The sequence below is a fragment of the Electrophorus electricus genome, chromosome 14, assembly GCF_013358815.1.
Source record: "Electrophorus electricus isolate fEleEle1 chromosome 14, fEleEle1.pri, whole genome shotgun sequence".
In the NCBI taxonomy this organism is placed as follows: Eukaryota; Metazoa; Chordata; class Actinopteri; order Gymnotiformes; family Gymnotidae; genus Electrophorus; species Electrophorus electricus.
In genome coordinates, this window is record NC_049548.1 from 2,162,522 (window position 1) to 2,174,804 (window position 12,283).

The 12,283-nt window shown below is 43.8% G+C and overlaps 1 protein-coding gene across 8 annotated transcripts in view; it reads right to left on the reverse strand.

The window, feature by feature from the left end:
• myocd (myocardin) overlaps positions 1–12,283 on the reverse strand; it is a 62,217-nt gene that overhangs the window by 18,731 nt on the left and 31,203 nt on the right. The gene's annotated exons all lie outside the window — the stretch shown is intronic.

Genomic DNA, 12,283 nt, shown 5'->3' on the forward strand with positions numbered 1-12,283 from the left:
GTCCTTAACTCTCAAATTATTTACACTTCTGTGCCACCCTCGATCCCACACAGCAGCTCCAGCTGGAAAGGCAAGAACATGAGTGTCACTGCTCCTGAGTTCTCCTTGCTCCTTACCCCGCGCGGAGCCGCCCGGTCTTGCTGCTTCCAAAGCACTTTGGTCGGTGACTAAAAACGAATCTGAGGACTCCAACTCGCTAATGGCACCCAGCAGTCCGGCCACTCTCTTCGCTGCACAAAGTGCTCAGTGGTCCAATACACAAGCGTGGTCAAATATTTACTTAAGGCCATCTTGACTCGCGAGCAGTCCATTTTTCGGCGGGCGGGGGCGTGGGGGCGGCCCGCCGGCACTGCGCCTCGGTCAGAGCTGGGAGGGCGTAATTAGCAGGTGAAAGTGCTTAACAGGAAGCCGCTCCGGCGGCCCGGGCCTGACAGGCGGACGCGGAGCATCCCTGCGAAATTCCTCGGAGGGTCACCGAGTCCCGTCCTGATCCCTCCCTATCTCCGGGGCCCCACGTCTCCGCGGCGGCTCGAAGCCACACCGCGAGACATGAATCACGCTTCTGGGTTTATGATAAATGGATGTGTACGGTCATGTAGCACTGAGTGGAGGCCAGACACACACACGTGTCCTATAGCACAGAATTCATCTCGAATACGTTATTGCGGTGGTGTTACAGAGCTTTATGGCTTTGGGAGTTTAAGGAGCGCGCTTCTCAGAATCCAACGTTTAACGCCATACTGAATTCATCAGTAATGTTACCATCTTTCAAGATGTGTTTATTGGCACCCCGAAAAGAGTTTTTATGAAAACTTTGCTTAAAAGAGTACTGTTAACATTCACACTTGAGTTTTAGTATAACCGATACTGTAGTCTCTGTATAATTCAGTGTGTTAAGAAAGCAAAAATATCATTCATCAGTTTCCAGTGAAAACACTTTAGAACTTTGAATTCATCTATAAATCTGTGGGTTATTTTTTCTTGGGGTGGACCAAAAGGCAGTATTAGACGAGAAGGTTCCAAAGCTAAATGAGAAATGGATATAAACATCATTAAGAATAGAACTGAAAAGGGATTCCTGCTTTGCCTCGTTTGAGGTCACCCACGGATTACAAAAAGTAGTGTGTTACGAACACTGACAGATGTGCCACCGGACAGACACGTCTGCGCCAGCTGCTGTTTTTCTGTTTTCTGTATACATCTGTTTCGGGAAATTTGCAAGACGTAACGGTTTGAGACTATGAACACACATCCACCCTGTTTTATTTTCTTCGCCGATCTTGTGGGCAGACCCATGAGCTGGTCACACAGGTGTGATGCCATATCTCACCCCCACTGATGCACAGCTGCTTGGACAGTGTGATGGGCAGAACCGATGGATGAAAAAAAAAAGCTGGAGTGGGGAAGAGGAGGAGTGGAGCTTAGCATGCTCCTGGCTAGGACCCGGCCCACACCAGACAGGCACGTAGACGGCCCATGGAGGAGATGCGAGAGAGAGAGGAAAGACCTGAGGATTGTTAATGGAAGTGATGAAGACTGAGGAGGTAGTGTGAGGAAGACAAGCGATGGTGTTCTCTGGCTGCAGCCAAGGTGATGAACACACCAAAACCCAGTGGCAGCAGCAACAGCTGGTCCTTATCTTTTTGAAGCCCATTGGTCTCGGTTACGGCATCGCTTTAATGACAGTCCTCTGCTTAATGTCGCAGCTGCCTCTGTCTCGGAGAGATGGCCGCAGACACAGGTAAACACTCCCAAATGGAGAATCCATCTCCTCAGGGGGGAAAAAGACTGGGAGATTTGTCCACTTTCTGAAATGTGCGAGAACTTTTTCCCCCCAACAAGATTTTTGTTTAGACCTCTTGACACCAGGTTACAATTTTTCAAAAGTCCTGTTCAGAACCTTCATCGTGCACATTGTTTCAGAAGTGTTGTTCAGCGCTGGTTTGGTGTCATACATTTCTCACAAGGAAATGTTGCTAGAATAGAATCTCCCGTAAGGCTGCGCACGAGCTAGTGCTTTCTCTCAAGCTTTGGGTTTCTTCCTTCTAAAAAGAGTGCAGTTTTTGAGGCAAATTGGGAAGCATCTTGGGGAGAAGTGCGGTTACACAAGCACTGGTGTTTCATTAAGATGGTGCTGCACATCAGTTAAAGGTCAAGATGAAATGTGACGAGAGGAAAAGACACGGGGAGCATATCCGTTGGCGCGAGGGAGCATGGGAGGGGATAATGTGCCTAGAGTCCAAAACCCAATGTGTGTGTCAGAGCACGAGCTCGTGCGTCCAATCCGGATGGTTCTGGGGGTAAGTGTGAGGCTGTTGTTGCTCTGAGCCTCTGCGGCTGGTGAGCTTTTCTTTTGTCTCTAACACACTGGCCCTGGGCCACTGTGATGAAAGAGAACTATGATTAGGATTACAGCACAAGGAGACCCTGCAGCATGTCGGTGTGATGGTGCTGTCGTGTTATTAACCCAACCACAATATGGCCTCTTTGTGGCATTTTTAAAACCTCGAAAACATACTTCAAACCCAGTAACGGCCGCTGGACACAGTTTAAACTAAAGTGAGGCCATAACTAATATTTTGATGAGTGCAGTCTGGTATCAAGAGCAGTTATTGAAAATAAGTCATTTTCTTTTCTTTGGAAGAGCAAAATTGATTGGTTTCTGTCAGGTAAACCAGGATCTGTTTTCCTAGTTAGATTTATCTATGGAAAGAGATGTATGTGTATGTTTTGATCAGATGTCCCTGAACTACATTTAACACTCATCAGTGTTTAGTCTAAGGACTACTGTATATGTTGAAGAGTGTGTTTGGCGTATAGGTCATTGTCATTTTAGTCTTGTGAGCCTAAAGAGATACACCCCCACCCCCACACACCCGGTTATGACATCATATCCTAAGGCCTATGAGAGACTTGCAAGTTCATGTATTGTGAAAATGTCAACAAGACATGGAACAGTGAAGCTGCGGTCACATTCTTCTCTGCGGCTCAGAAACGAGCTAACGAAGAATTCCCAGTATCTACAACACAGACAGGACATGGCACAGCTGGGATTGAATCCAAGCTGCAGGACACACCTCCTCATAGGGGGAAATTGGTAGTATATCACTTAGGGTCTTTTTAACTATGAATTTTTTATAATAGATGCGGTATGGTTGGTTACTAGGGCTGGGCTAGAATACCTACAGCCCTGATGCTCTCCACTTAAAATGGCCACCTGAATCAACTCGGCACCTCTGACCTTTTGGCCTGCTCCGTGAGACCCCGTACGGAAGCGTCGGCACCCTGTAGCCTTTCCATCTCTGCCCATCAGGCGGAGAACTGGGGTGGGGGGTGGACCATCCATACCTCCATCACGCTATCATCACGTCAAAATGGTAAGCTCTCGATTTGCGCAAATATTTGCGCGGACGTGTCTCGGACTGAAGCAAACACTTTCAGGCTGCCTGGCTGAAACGCGCTGTCAGGGAGCATACTTCTCGTGTGCCCGGGGAAAGACCAAGGCCTTGTTTTTGTTGGTTTAGGCAACGTGTCCCAACGCGCCCCATTTTTAACAGAGATAAATGCGGCACACAGCATCTTATCAGGCACTTCCCTAGATAACTGGAATTAATCTGGAGGACTCGGCTCCAATCGACCTCAGAGAGAGAGAGAAAGAGAGAAAGAGAGAGAGAGAGAGAGAGAGAGAGAGAGAGAGAGAGAGAGAGAGAAAAAATCAAAAAGGCAGGTTCTGCCATTCTGTGTTCAGGCCAAACAGGCACATGTTAAGTTCAGAGCAGGGATACCGAAGAAACGAAGCCGTATTGTGTGAAATCATGCAGCCATCACTCTCCAGGCCTGATCCGCTACATTACGTCTGCAGTATTTCTGCAGTGAGAGGTGATCTTGACATAACATGCATGCTTTCTTTACTGGCCCAAAAGCTGAACAAACACATTGAGGCAAATGTTTGATTTTTCACACCTCTGAGAAAATGTAGGCTGGTAATAATGACCATGGATTCTTTGCCAGCTTCTCTTTCATTCATATTTACAGCATTTGGCAGACGCTTTTCTAATACTGCATTATCACATCTTACATTTGTATTTAGCCATAGAGACATGATGTTCAGGAGTCCTCTGACTTACCAATCTTAGCAGAACTCTTGACTCACAGACTGGATTACAATGATCAAAAGTGCCATTTGGTAACACAAGCTTCAAAAGGCAGCCTGAAGTTATTGGAGGCATGGGCACTGAGGCTCTGAGGTTCTGAGGCTGTGAGGTACTGAGGCAGTGAAGCTCTGGGGTACTGAGGTACTGAGGCTCTGAGGCACTGAAGCTCTGAGGTTCTGAGGCACTGAGGCAGAGACCCAGTCCTCTAAACACCCTCAATAGTCTCAGCAGACCAATGCTTTTCCACTTCCTTTCCAACGCACCTGAACCGGCACTTAATTGCCTGGCTTGGAAAGGTCCGGAATTTATATATATATTTATGTATAAAGCAAGCAAAACATTAGTTGTGAGCAGTCTAAATGCATAAGGAACCACTTCTAGAAACATATAGCCTTCCCTAGATTCACAAAAGCGATTCAGACACAGCGCTGGTCTGACCTGCTGCAGGGTGTGAGATGATGGCTGTCTGGCAAGGTGCCAATTAGTGCAGAAAACACATTAGTGTGCATCATGGGTTCTGTTCCCCAGGTCTGAAACAACTACTTGTGTGTGATGATCTGCAGAGCTTTCATCAGCCACATACCACGCAGGGATGACCTCATGCTTATCTCTCCTTCACTGTCCCACACTGCCACTTCAGCGCTCAAAACGGTCTGAAGATATGGCCCATTTCTACTTTAAAAACGCACTGGACAACTGCCCTGATATCCAGAGAAGACAAAATGCCCATATTTCCCGCTTGACTAGTTTGGTCTGTCATCAACATTTGAGTGTGAAGTAGTACATCAAGTAGAGTATCCTCTATAATATACAAATAAACATTCTTTGGACATCAGATCTGTAGATTGATCTAAGCTTAGTTCTTTACTAATGGGTGATTAATGGTTACTGGTAACCAGTAATGATAGTGAGTCGTCATTCAAAAGATTTTTTTTGTTCTGCAGAAGTGTAATGCCAATTCTGCTGAACCTTTACACTGACACAGTCACAACTCAAAATCTTCAGCATCAAATACAAGGTTGCCGTTATCTGTCATTATCATCATGCAGACAAGCGCAAAAACAAAGAAAAAGAGAAAAGGCAGTCTGGTCAGGTTTGTGCTTTTGGACCACTACAGTAAGGGTTGGTGCAGCATGTAGGTAGGTCTGTACAACGCAGGCCTTCCTCTCGTGACTTCCACGGGAGCGTACAAATCACCTTTAGGGCGTACTGAACAGAGTGCTCTGGAACTGAGACACTTTTGGCAGCCAGAGCAACTCTAAGGCTGGGAGCCTCTTGTTTTAATCAGCCAGTCAGGAGACTATGAATTACATGGTAAGGAAAACATTACTCTGGCATACCTGCATGTAAGATACTGGATAGTAATAGTGCATAGTAATTCCACAAAATTCCACAGGATAGTAGTGTACATAGTAATTCCACAAAATTCCACAGGATAGTAGTGTACCTAGTAATTCCACAGAAGAAGCTCAGAAGTTAAAACCTAATCATCCAAATCATCCACCGCCATCCTTTTTTTTTTTTTGGACGACTGTATAGCGCATTAGGTAATCACATGAAGATACGACCTCTGAAAGCCTTACGTTATTAGACCTCGATCAGGGTCCAGAATCCCAAGTTCTTCGGTGTGAAGCAGAATCTCAGATACACTCTTGAGAAATTTCAATATGAAAGCGGTTTTACATTGTTTGTACTTCATCTGATTCCCATAACTGCTGGTATGTCAGTCGAAACCTTTAAAAATATAACTGCATCTCCACTGTTTTGCTTGGCTTCTGGGATGGGCAGCTTTCAAAAGAAATTTAAGGCAGGGTTTGATTGATTCCCTGTATTATTGTTTAATGAATACCACACCTAGGACAGGGCGCCCACTGCGAGTGTTTCTCACGCCCTGTTCCACGCCGTTTCACATGGATGGCTCTTCATCAGGCCTCGGCATGGTGATGATGTCCAGAGGAGTGTCTGCGTGGGGTTGAAGTTGAATGTGGATGGTTCAGACCGTAGTGGCATCCTAATGTCATCATTCCTTGCTGCTTAAACAGAAGCTAACTTTAGAGGAGTAGGAGGACCCACCGAATTCTAATCCACAAATTACCATCTCGATCTGGCAACGATATATTGTGTTCTTGTAGCATTTTTATAAATTTGGCACGGGAGCACTCAGGGGAAGCGCTAAGAATAACTAGTTTAGAAATGGCAATGGGCTAGGCTGATTAATACCAGTCTCTGCTTCCCGTGTAATCATTCCAGCTAATTTGTTGACCCTGTCATGCGATTTTGAACATAAAAGTCTTGGCTTACGAATCTGTAAGCCAATATCCAACCAAATGAACAAAAATGTCAAAGATAACTCCTGTATCATAGATAATTCCAACTGCAATACAGGACACCAGGATACTAGGAATCCGAGATCCTGAGATCTCAGTTACAGCTCAGGAACGTCTTGTCAGACAGCTGTTTTTGTAGCGTTGTTGAAGAAAACCACATAAGACAATTATATTACTTAAACCATCACATTATAATGTAAGATAAGACAGAAATGATAATTAGTGAATACTTTTGATGTAAAGGCAATATAGTGAGGTAAACATTCATGTGTCCTGCTGAAGACAATGAATGTTTTATTTATTGAGTTTTGGAGTGGACAGAGTTTCTTTAGAATCTGTCGTAGTCATTCACTCATTCATTCGTTTACATATGTTAAGGTACAACATGTATCCTGAATCCTGAGTAAACATTCCGTTCCAGTGAACCTTGATTAATATCGGTAATATTTATGGGATGGTATGAAGCAAGAGTTCAGGAACAAAACGTAATTGAGCGAATAACAAGTCGTCATCTTTGGAATTCCAGAAGCACATACCGTTAAAGCACCTAAGCCTTAAAACACACAATCTACAGTGCCCTAAATCAGCAGCTTATGTTCACCAGAAAGGCAGATCAAAATATCCACGTCTGCTTTCAAAGCAGAGAATGTGGAAAAAGTCAAATGAATATTCCAGAAGTACGTTTCTTTCCTTGCTAACCTCATCCCATCATTGATAAGACTCACGTCACCTTTGCATGTGTACTATAAACATTCATAAATACTTACATCACTCTGCAGGTTCACCGAAATACCAGCGCATTAGCCAATCTAAACTGTGTCATGACATACCAAACGTGTTACACGCCGAGGGTATTCATGGCAGCTGACTTAAGTGTGCTGTTTATTGGCAGGGTTTTGAAGTGCTTATGACAGGCTTTCGTAAAACCATGTAAAAGAGGTTTTTAAATGAAGCATTATTACAAAATGACTCTCTTATTAAATCTAGGCATTTAGAAAGAAAATGTCTTCTTTGGCTGTTACTACTGAATTTAATTAAAACAACAACAACAAACAAAAAACAACCATAATGCCTTAAAAAAGAACAAGTAAGAACAAGACAACATTCCCACACTTATGGGAAAGGAAATCATAAACAAACAGCATTATTTTGTTGTGTTTGTTGAACAGTGACGTCATTTATTGTTTTGAGACTGTGCGAGCTGGCAGCGCGAGGGATTAGGACCCTGCGTAATAAACCCCTCGAGTGTGTGCGCCCGCGCATGCCAGCGTGTGACGCTCCGGCGGGCTGTCTGCTCGTGCGGCCGCGTTTTCTTTAAATGACCGCGTCGTCCTGCTTCGCTCGCGCGCGCTCCCTCTGCATTCCTGCAGTCAACAGCGCGCCTCTTCTAATCATAGCCAGGTGCTTTCTGTCCAAATTACCATGTGGTTCTAACTCTGCCCCAGAATGACACAGACCTGAACCGCCGGTGAGAACAGGCACAAAATGAATTCATTCGGTTTATTTAATTATTTGTTGTTCTTCAAAACATGCAAAAGGTTAGATAGGGTTAGAATTTGAGAGTAGGTAAGTTCAAGATGCTATCCATTTTAATACTGTTTAAGATTAGTGAATACTGTCCAGTGTGCTAAAATCTTACTGTCTGACAGTTGCATGGGCACAGAGAACATCTTTGCAAAGCTCTTAACTGGATTAACGTTGACAAGCAATATCTGTTTCTTCTGTTGCAAAATAATATTAAGAATTTTCATTTTTTCCTTATTAACAAAGAATAGATCTTTGTCAGCACAGAGTGCAGTCTGTGACCAAAATACATCACTGTATTCATTTTTTGTCTTGAGTAAGGTCTGAGTGATGGACGTTAGCTTTCAACTGCAATATGGTCGTTCAGAAGCAAAGAAATGTTATGCATATTCAACATTTTTTTTTAATTGCTATTTACTTTAAATTCACCAACCTGAATTATTACTGAATTATCACATGTTTAACTGATTGCCCATAAGGCAAGATACAGTAGTTGGATCCTTTTTAAGGTCGTAATACAGTGGATTTCTTAGCTGAGCTGCACCAGTTCTTTATATTGTCTTACTGTTTTCATTTCCAAGTAGAGCATTTTCTTCCCTTGGTAAAATTCTCAGCCCAGATCCCTTGTATCCACAATACAACACCTGGGAAAAGAAACTGTTCATTAATCTGTGCCTCACTTAAATCCACGATTTTCACGTCTTCTGTTCCTTGGCTGTGTGAATCCCCCAGTGACCAGATGCCACTAAAACAATGGCTCTTTGCCTTCGCATAACCCCTCTGGGTTGTTCTTGGGTCAATGTGACCGAGAGGTTTCTTAATTGAAATTCTGAATGCTTTGTTTAATATGCAGACGCTAAACATCTATAAATAGGCGCCAGTGTGTGATGACCTCATCTTTTCTGATTCCACAGCTTGGAATCCAAGATACATTTTAGAGCCAACATTCCTTATCATCGCTGTGGCGAGTGATGACTAAAGTAATAGATGGCCTTACAGCTTTGTGCGGATTTGATCAATATAAAGTAAATATTGTTCCTCAGATGGCTAGAGCAAGAACCGTATAGGCACAGCTCGTAGTAGGAAGTGTGTGAGCGCGTCAGAATGGGTTGGAGTTGGAGTGTGCTTGTACTTGTACGTGTATGTGTACTTTTAATTGTAGGTTCATGACTTGTATGTTTCACGCCATGAACGGACACCTGTTTGAAAAGTGAGACTTTGTTTATTGTAATGTTCCTTTGAAATAACATCCTGTCCCTGAGACTTTTTGTCAGATAGGCCAGTAATAAACTATCTTTTAAAATAACAGACAAGTTTAAAGACCTGTCAAAAGAATTTAATCAGTATGAGCTCATCTTATGCCTAGATCCAGTCCTTCATAATTACCTCACGAGGACGTATAGCACCAAGCTGCCATGACGTGTGCACCAGCAGTGCCCTTTCATAACAGCTGCACACCAGTCTGAACTGTACATTCCAGGCAGGTGAAAAACTGTTGGCCTTGGAGCTGAATTTTTCAAAGCTTACCACAAATTCAGCTAGCAATGTCCAGTCAACTAAGCACATGCCATATGGACAAAAACATAGCAGTAACAAAAGTAATGAAGCTTTATTTATGCTTTGAGCACAGACCCTTGCATAGGTTTCAATAACACAGCATTACAATATAACCCAGTATGATGTCAGTTAGGAAGCTAACAGAAACGAAGCCTTCAACATTTTTCACTCACTTTTAAATTCAAGTTCGTTTTCTTCCGTCTCCTCATCCCATTTCAACCTTCAGGCCACCTGTAGCTCAGCTTGCCTGATCCATACGCTAATTCTCATGACCAGTTACCTTCGAAGCCCAAATCAAATGATGGATGTGCACGTGAGTAATTTCATGGCTGACCTGGAGCCCCAGGGAGACGGCGGCAGGCGTGATGCTGCACACTCCACCTCTTCCTTAATGAGAACGTTGCCTGCTAGACTTATTTTGTAGTGACTAAATCAGCAGCATGTCTGGCAAAGCTTTGCTTTCTCTCTCCTCCCCTCCTCCTCCTCTTTTTATTTTTGTATTTTCTTAGCTGATAAATGATTTCAGTAACAACCGAATCCAGTTTTGGATGAAGACCGAGTCTGTACCGAGTGTGTATCAAGCCCGAACATTTATCAGTGTCATCGTAAAGCAGATCAAAAGATTTTGATGGTATTTTTAATGCCATTTCCCAGTTGAAAGACAAAGATAAAAACCTCTGTGCACCTCTTATGTTCCTCTTTAACTCAACAAAACTGTGTCACCATTGCTGTGTTCTTATCTGCCTCTTATGTAGCTGTGATTTTTCATAACCGAGCACAGCAAATGATCTTTTTTTCTCCGGCCTCACTAGGGCTGTAGATGGCTGTGATCCCTCACCACATAGCCCCCACTGAAGTGTATCTGAAACTGAGAAGAATGCAGCCAGTGCAGCAGTCTGCCTTATAACAATAAAGTGTTTTTGGTCGTTTTTTTAGAGCAGGGTGTTGGTCTGAAAATAAAAGCCAAACATTTTGCCAGAGGCCTCTCCTTTGCTTCATTCACTTTCCAGATAGGATCAGGTAACATTGCGGTTCACATGAAATGGCTATAAAACAAAGGGGAAAACTGGGAACATCACTGTTGTGCAAAGCTGCTTCATTATTGTTAAAGCCACAAAACAATCCCAATCTTTGATGCTGGACCAGGGCTATTGATTGTCTTTTCCTGGGAATTCATTCTTGAATTGTTATTTATTTATGTTGCATTGTCTCACATGGTGTGCTTCAAAACAACACCTTTTGTTTGTAAGTTTCAATTTCTGAAACCACATTCACACCACATTAACAAACAAAAAAAATGTGTAATACTTTTTTTTTCAGTTTAATGGTGAAATTAAACTGAAAAGAGTGAACAGGATCCCTGTGAAACATCTGGAGCATCCAATATTTTTAACAGGCTTCTTCTGGTTTGGTTTACAGTCTCTTCACAGCGTATTATCTCATTGACAACTGAACTAACATAAGAAAAGCAACAAAAAAAATCCATTTGGTAAAAAGCAGCACGTCAGAAAACAAGGGCACTTTGCTCTGATCTGAACCACATGTTGAGAACTCACTGACTTCATCGAACCCAAATCGGATGCAAGATGACCTCACTTCCATACAGGAGATATCTGATTTTTTTAAAAAGCCATAAAGATGTCAGTCTCTCAGCACTAAGTGTCTGCGGCCCTACAAATTGTGGCTATACACGACTAAATGTGTCTGAGGGCTCGGTTGTGTGAATGATGCCATCATGTGGACTCTTTCAACACATCAGGCCACTGACACATTTATAGTCACCCCTAGTGTTGCACTCCACACAGTTACCGTCAGTACAAACTCCGCCTTCACCATCATAAGAATCTTCTTTAAAAGGCACGTCAAATTAACAGTAAGCATGATGATTTAAGCTCGCTACTGTCCACCCACTGTGGGGTAATGCAGACTCCAAGGTTATATAGTGTTTGGGATGAAGCAGTAGACACACTCTGTCACAGGTTAAAATCGCACGTGAGAGGCCCCTTCTCTCCGGCTCAAAGAGATTAGTTCACATGACAGGGCTGTAAGGATGCTTCCAGGCCTCTGGCCTGGGGCCAGGAGCAGGGCCTCTGATGTGCGCTAGCCAAACCGCTAGAGCCGCGTGACATTAAAGCGAAGTAAGCAAGGTTCCGCTATCCATCACTCAGGCTTCCAGTGCCGCATGCAGTTAGACTCTCCTTACGCGCAACCAGCAAGGCGGTCAGTTTAGACGAGCTCGGAGATTTACAAAACATTTACAAGACACTACCCTCAAATCAAAATACTGTGAGCTCAGACGTCAGCGAGCGAGATGCTATTTTCATGGAACAGCGCACGTCCTAACCAAAATAGTTGGCAAGGCTGTGTTCTTCAGGGGACTGCTTGTAATGTCTTTGCAGTTAGATGCGGTGATTCTTGCATCTCGGCGTGCCGTTTAGAAGCAAACGTTTGCTGGTAGGCCTGAAGAAAGAGGATGGGCAGGCAGAAAAGAGCCCTTGGATTTGCAGACAGTAAATAAGCAGGGATGAGGTAGGTGGGGGTGTAACTCTTATCTTCCGTTTTTTGGGGGTGCTGTGGAGTTTTGGTAAGAGCACATGACTGTGCACGGTCACGTTCATAAGACACCAGGCACGTTCGCAGAGGGGGAATAAAGATGGCAAAAAGAGGGGGAGGGAATCTACAGGAACGACAGCAGCCCAGCGAAGCCCGATCTCCACGCCT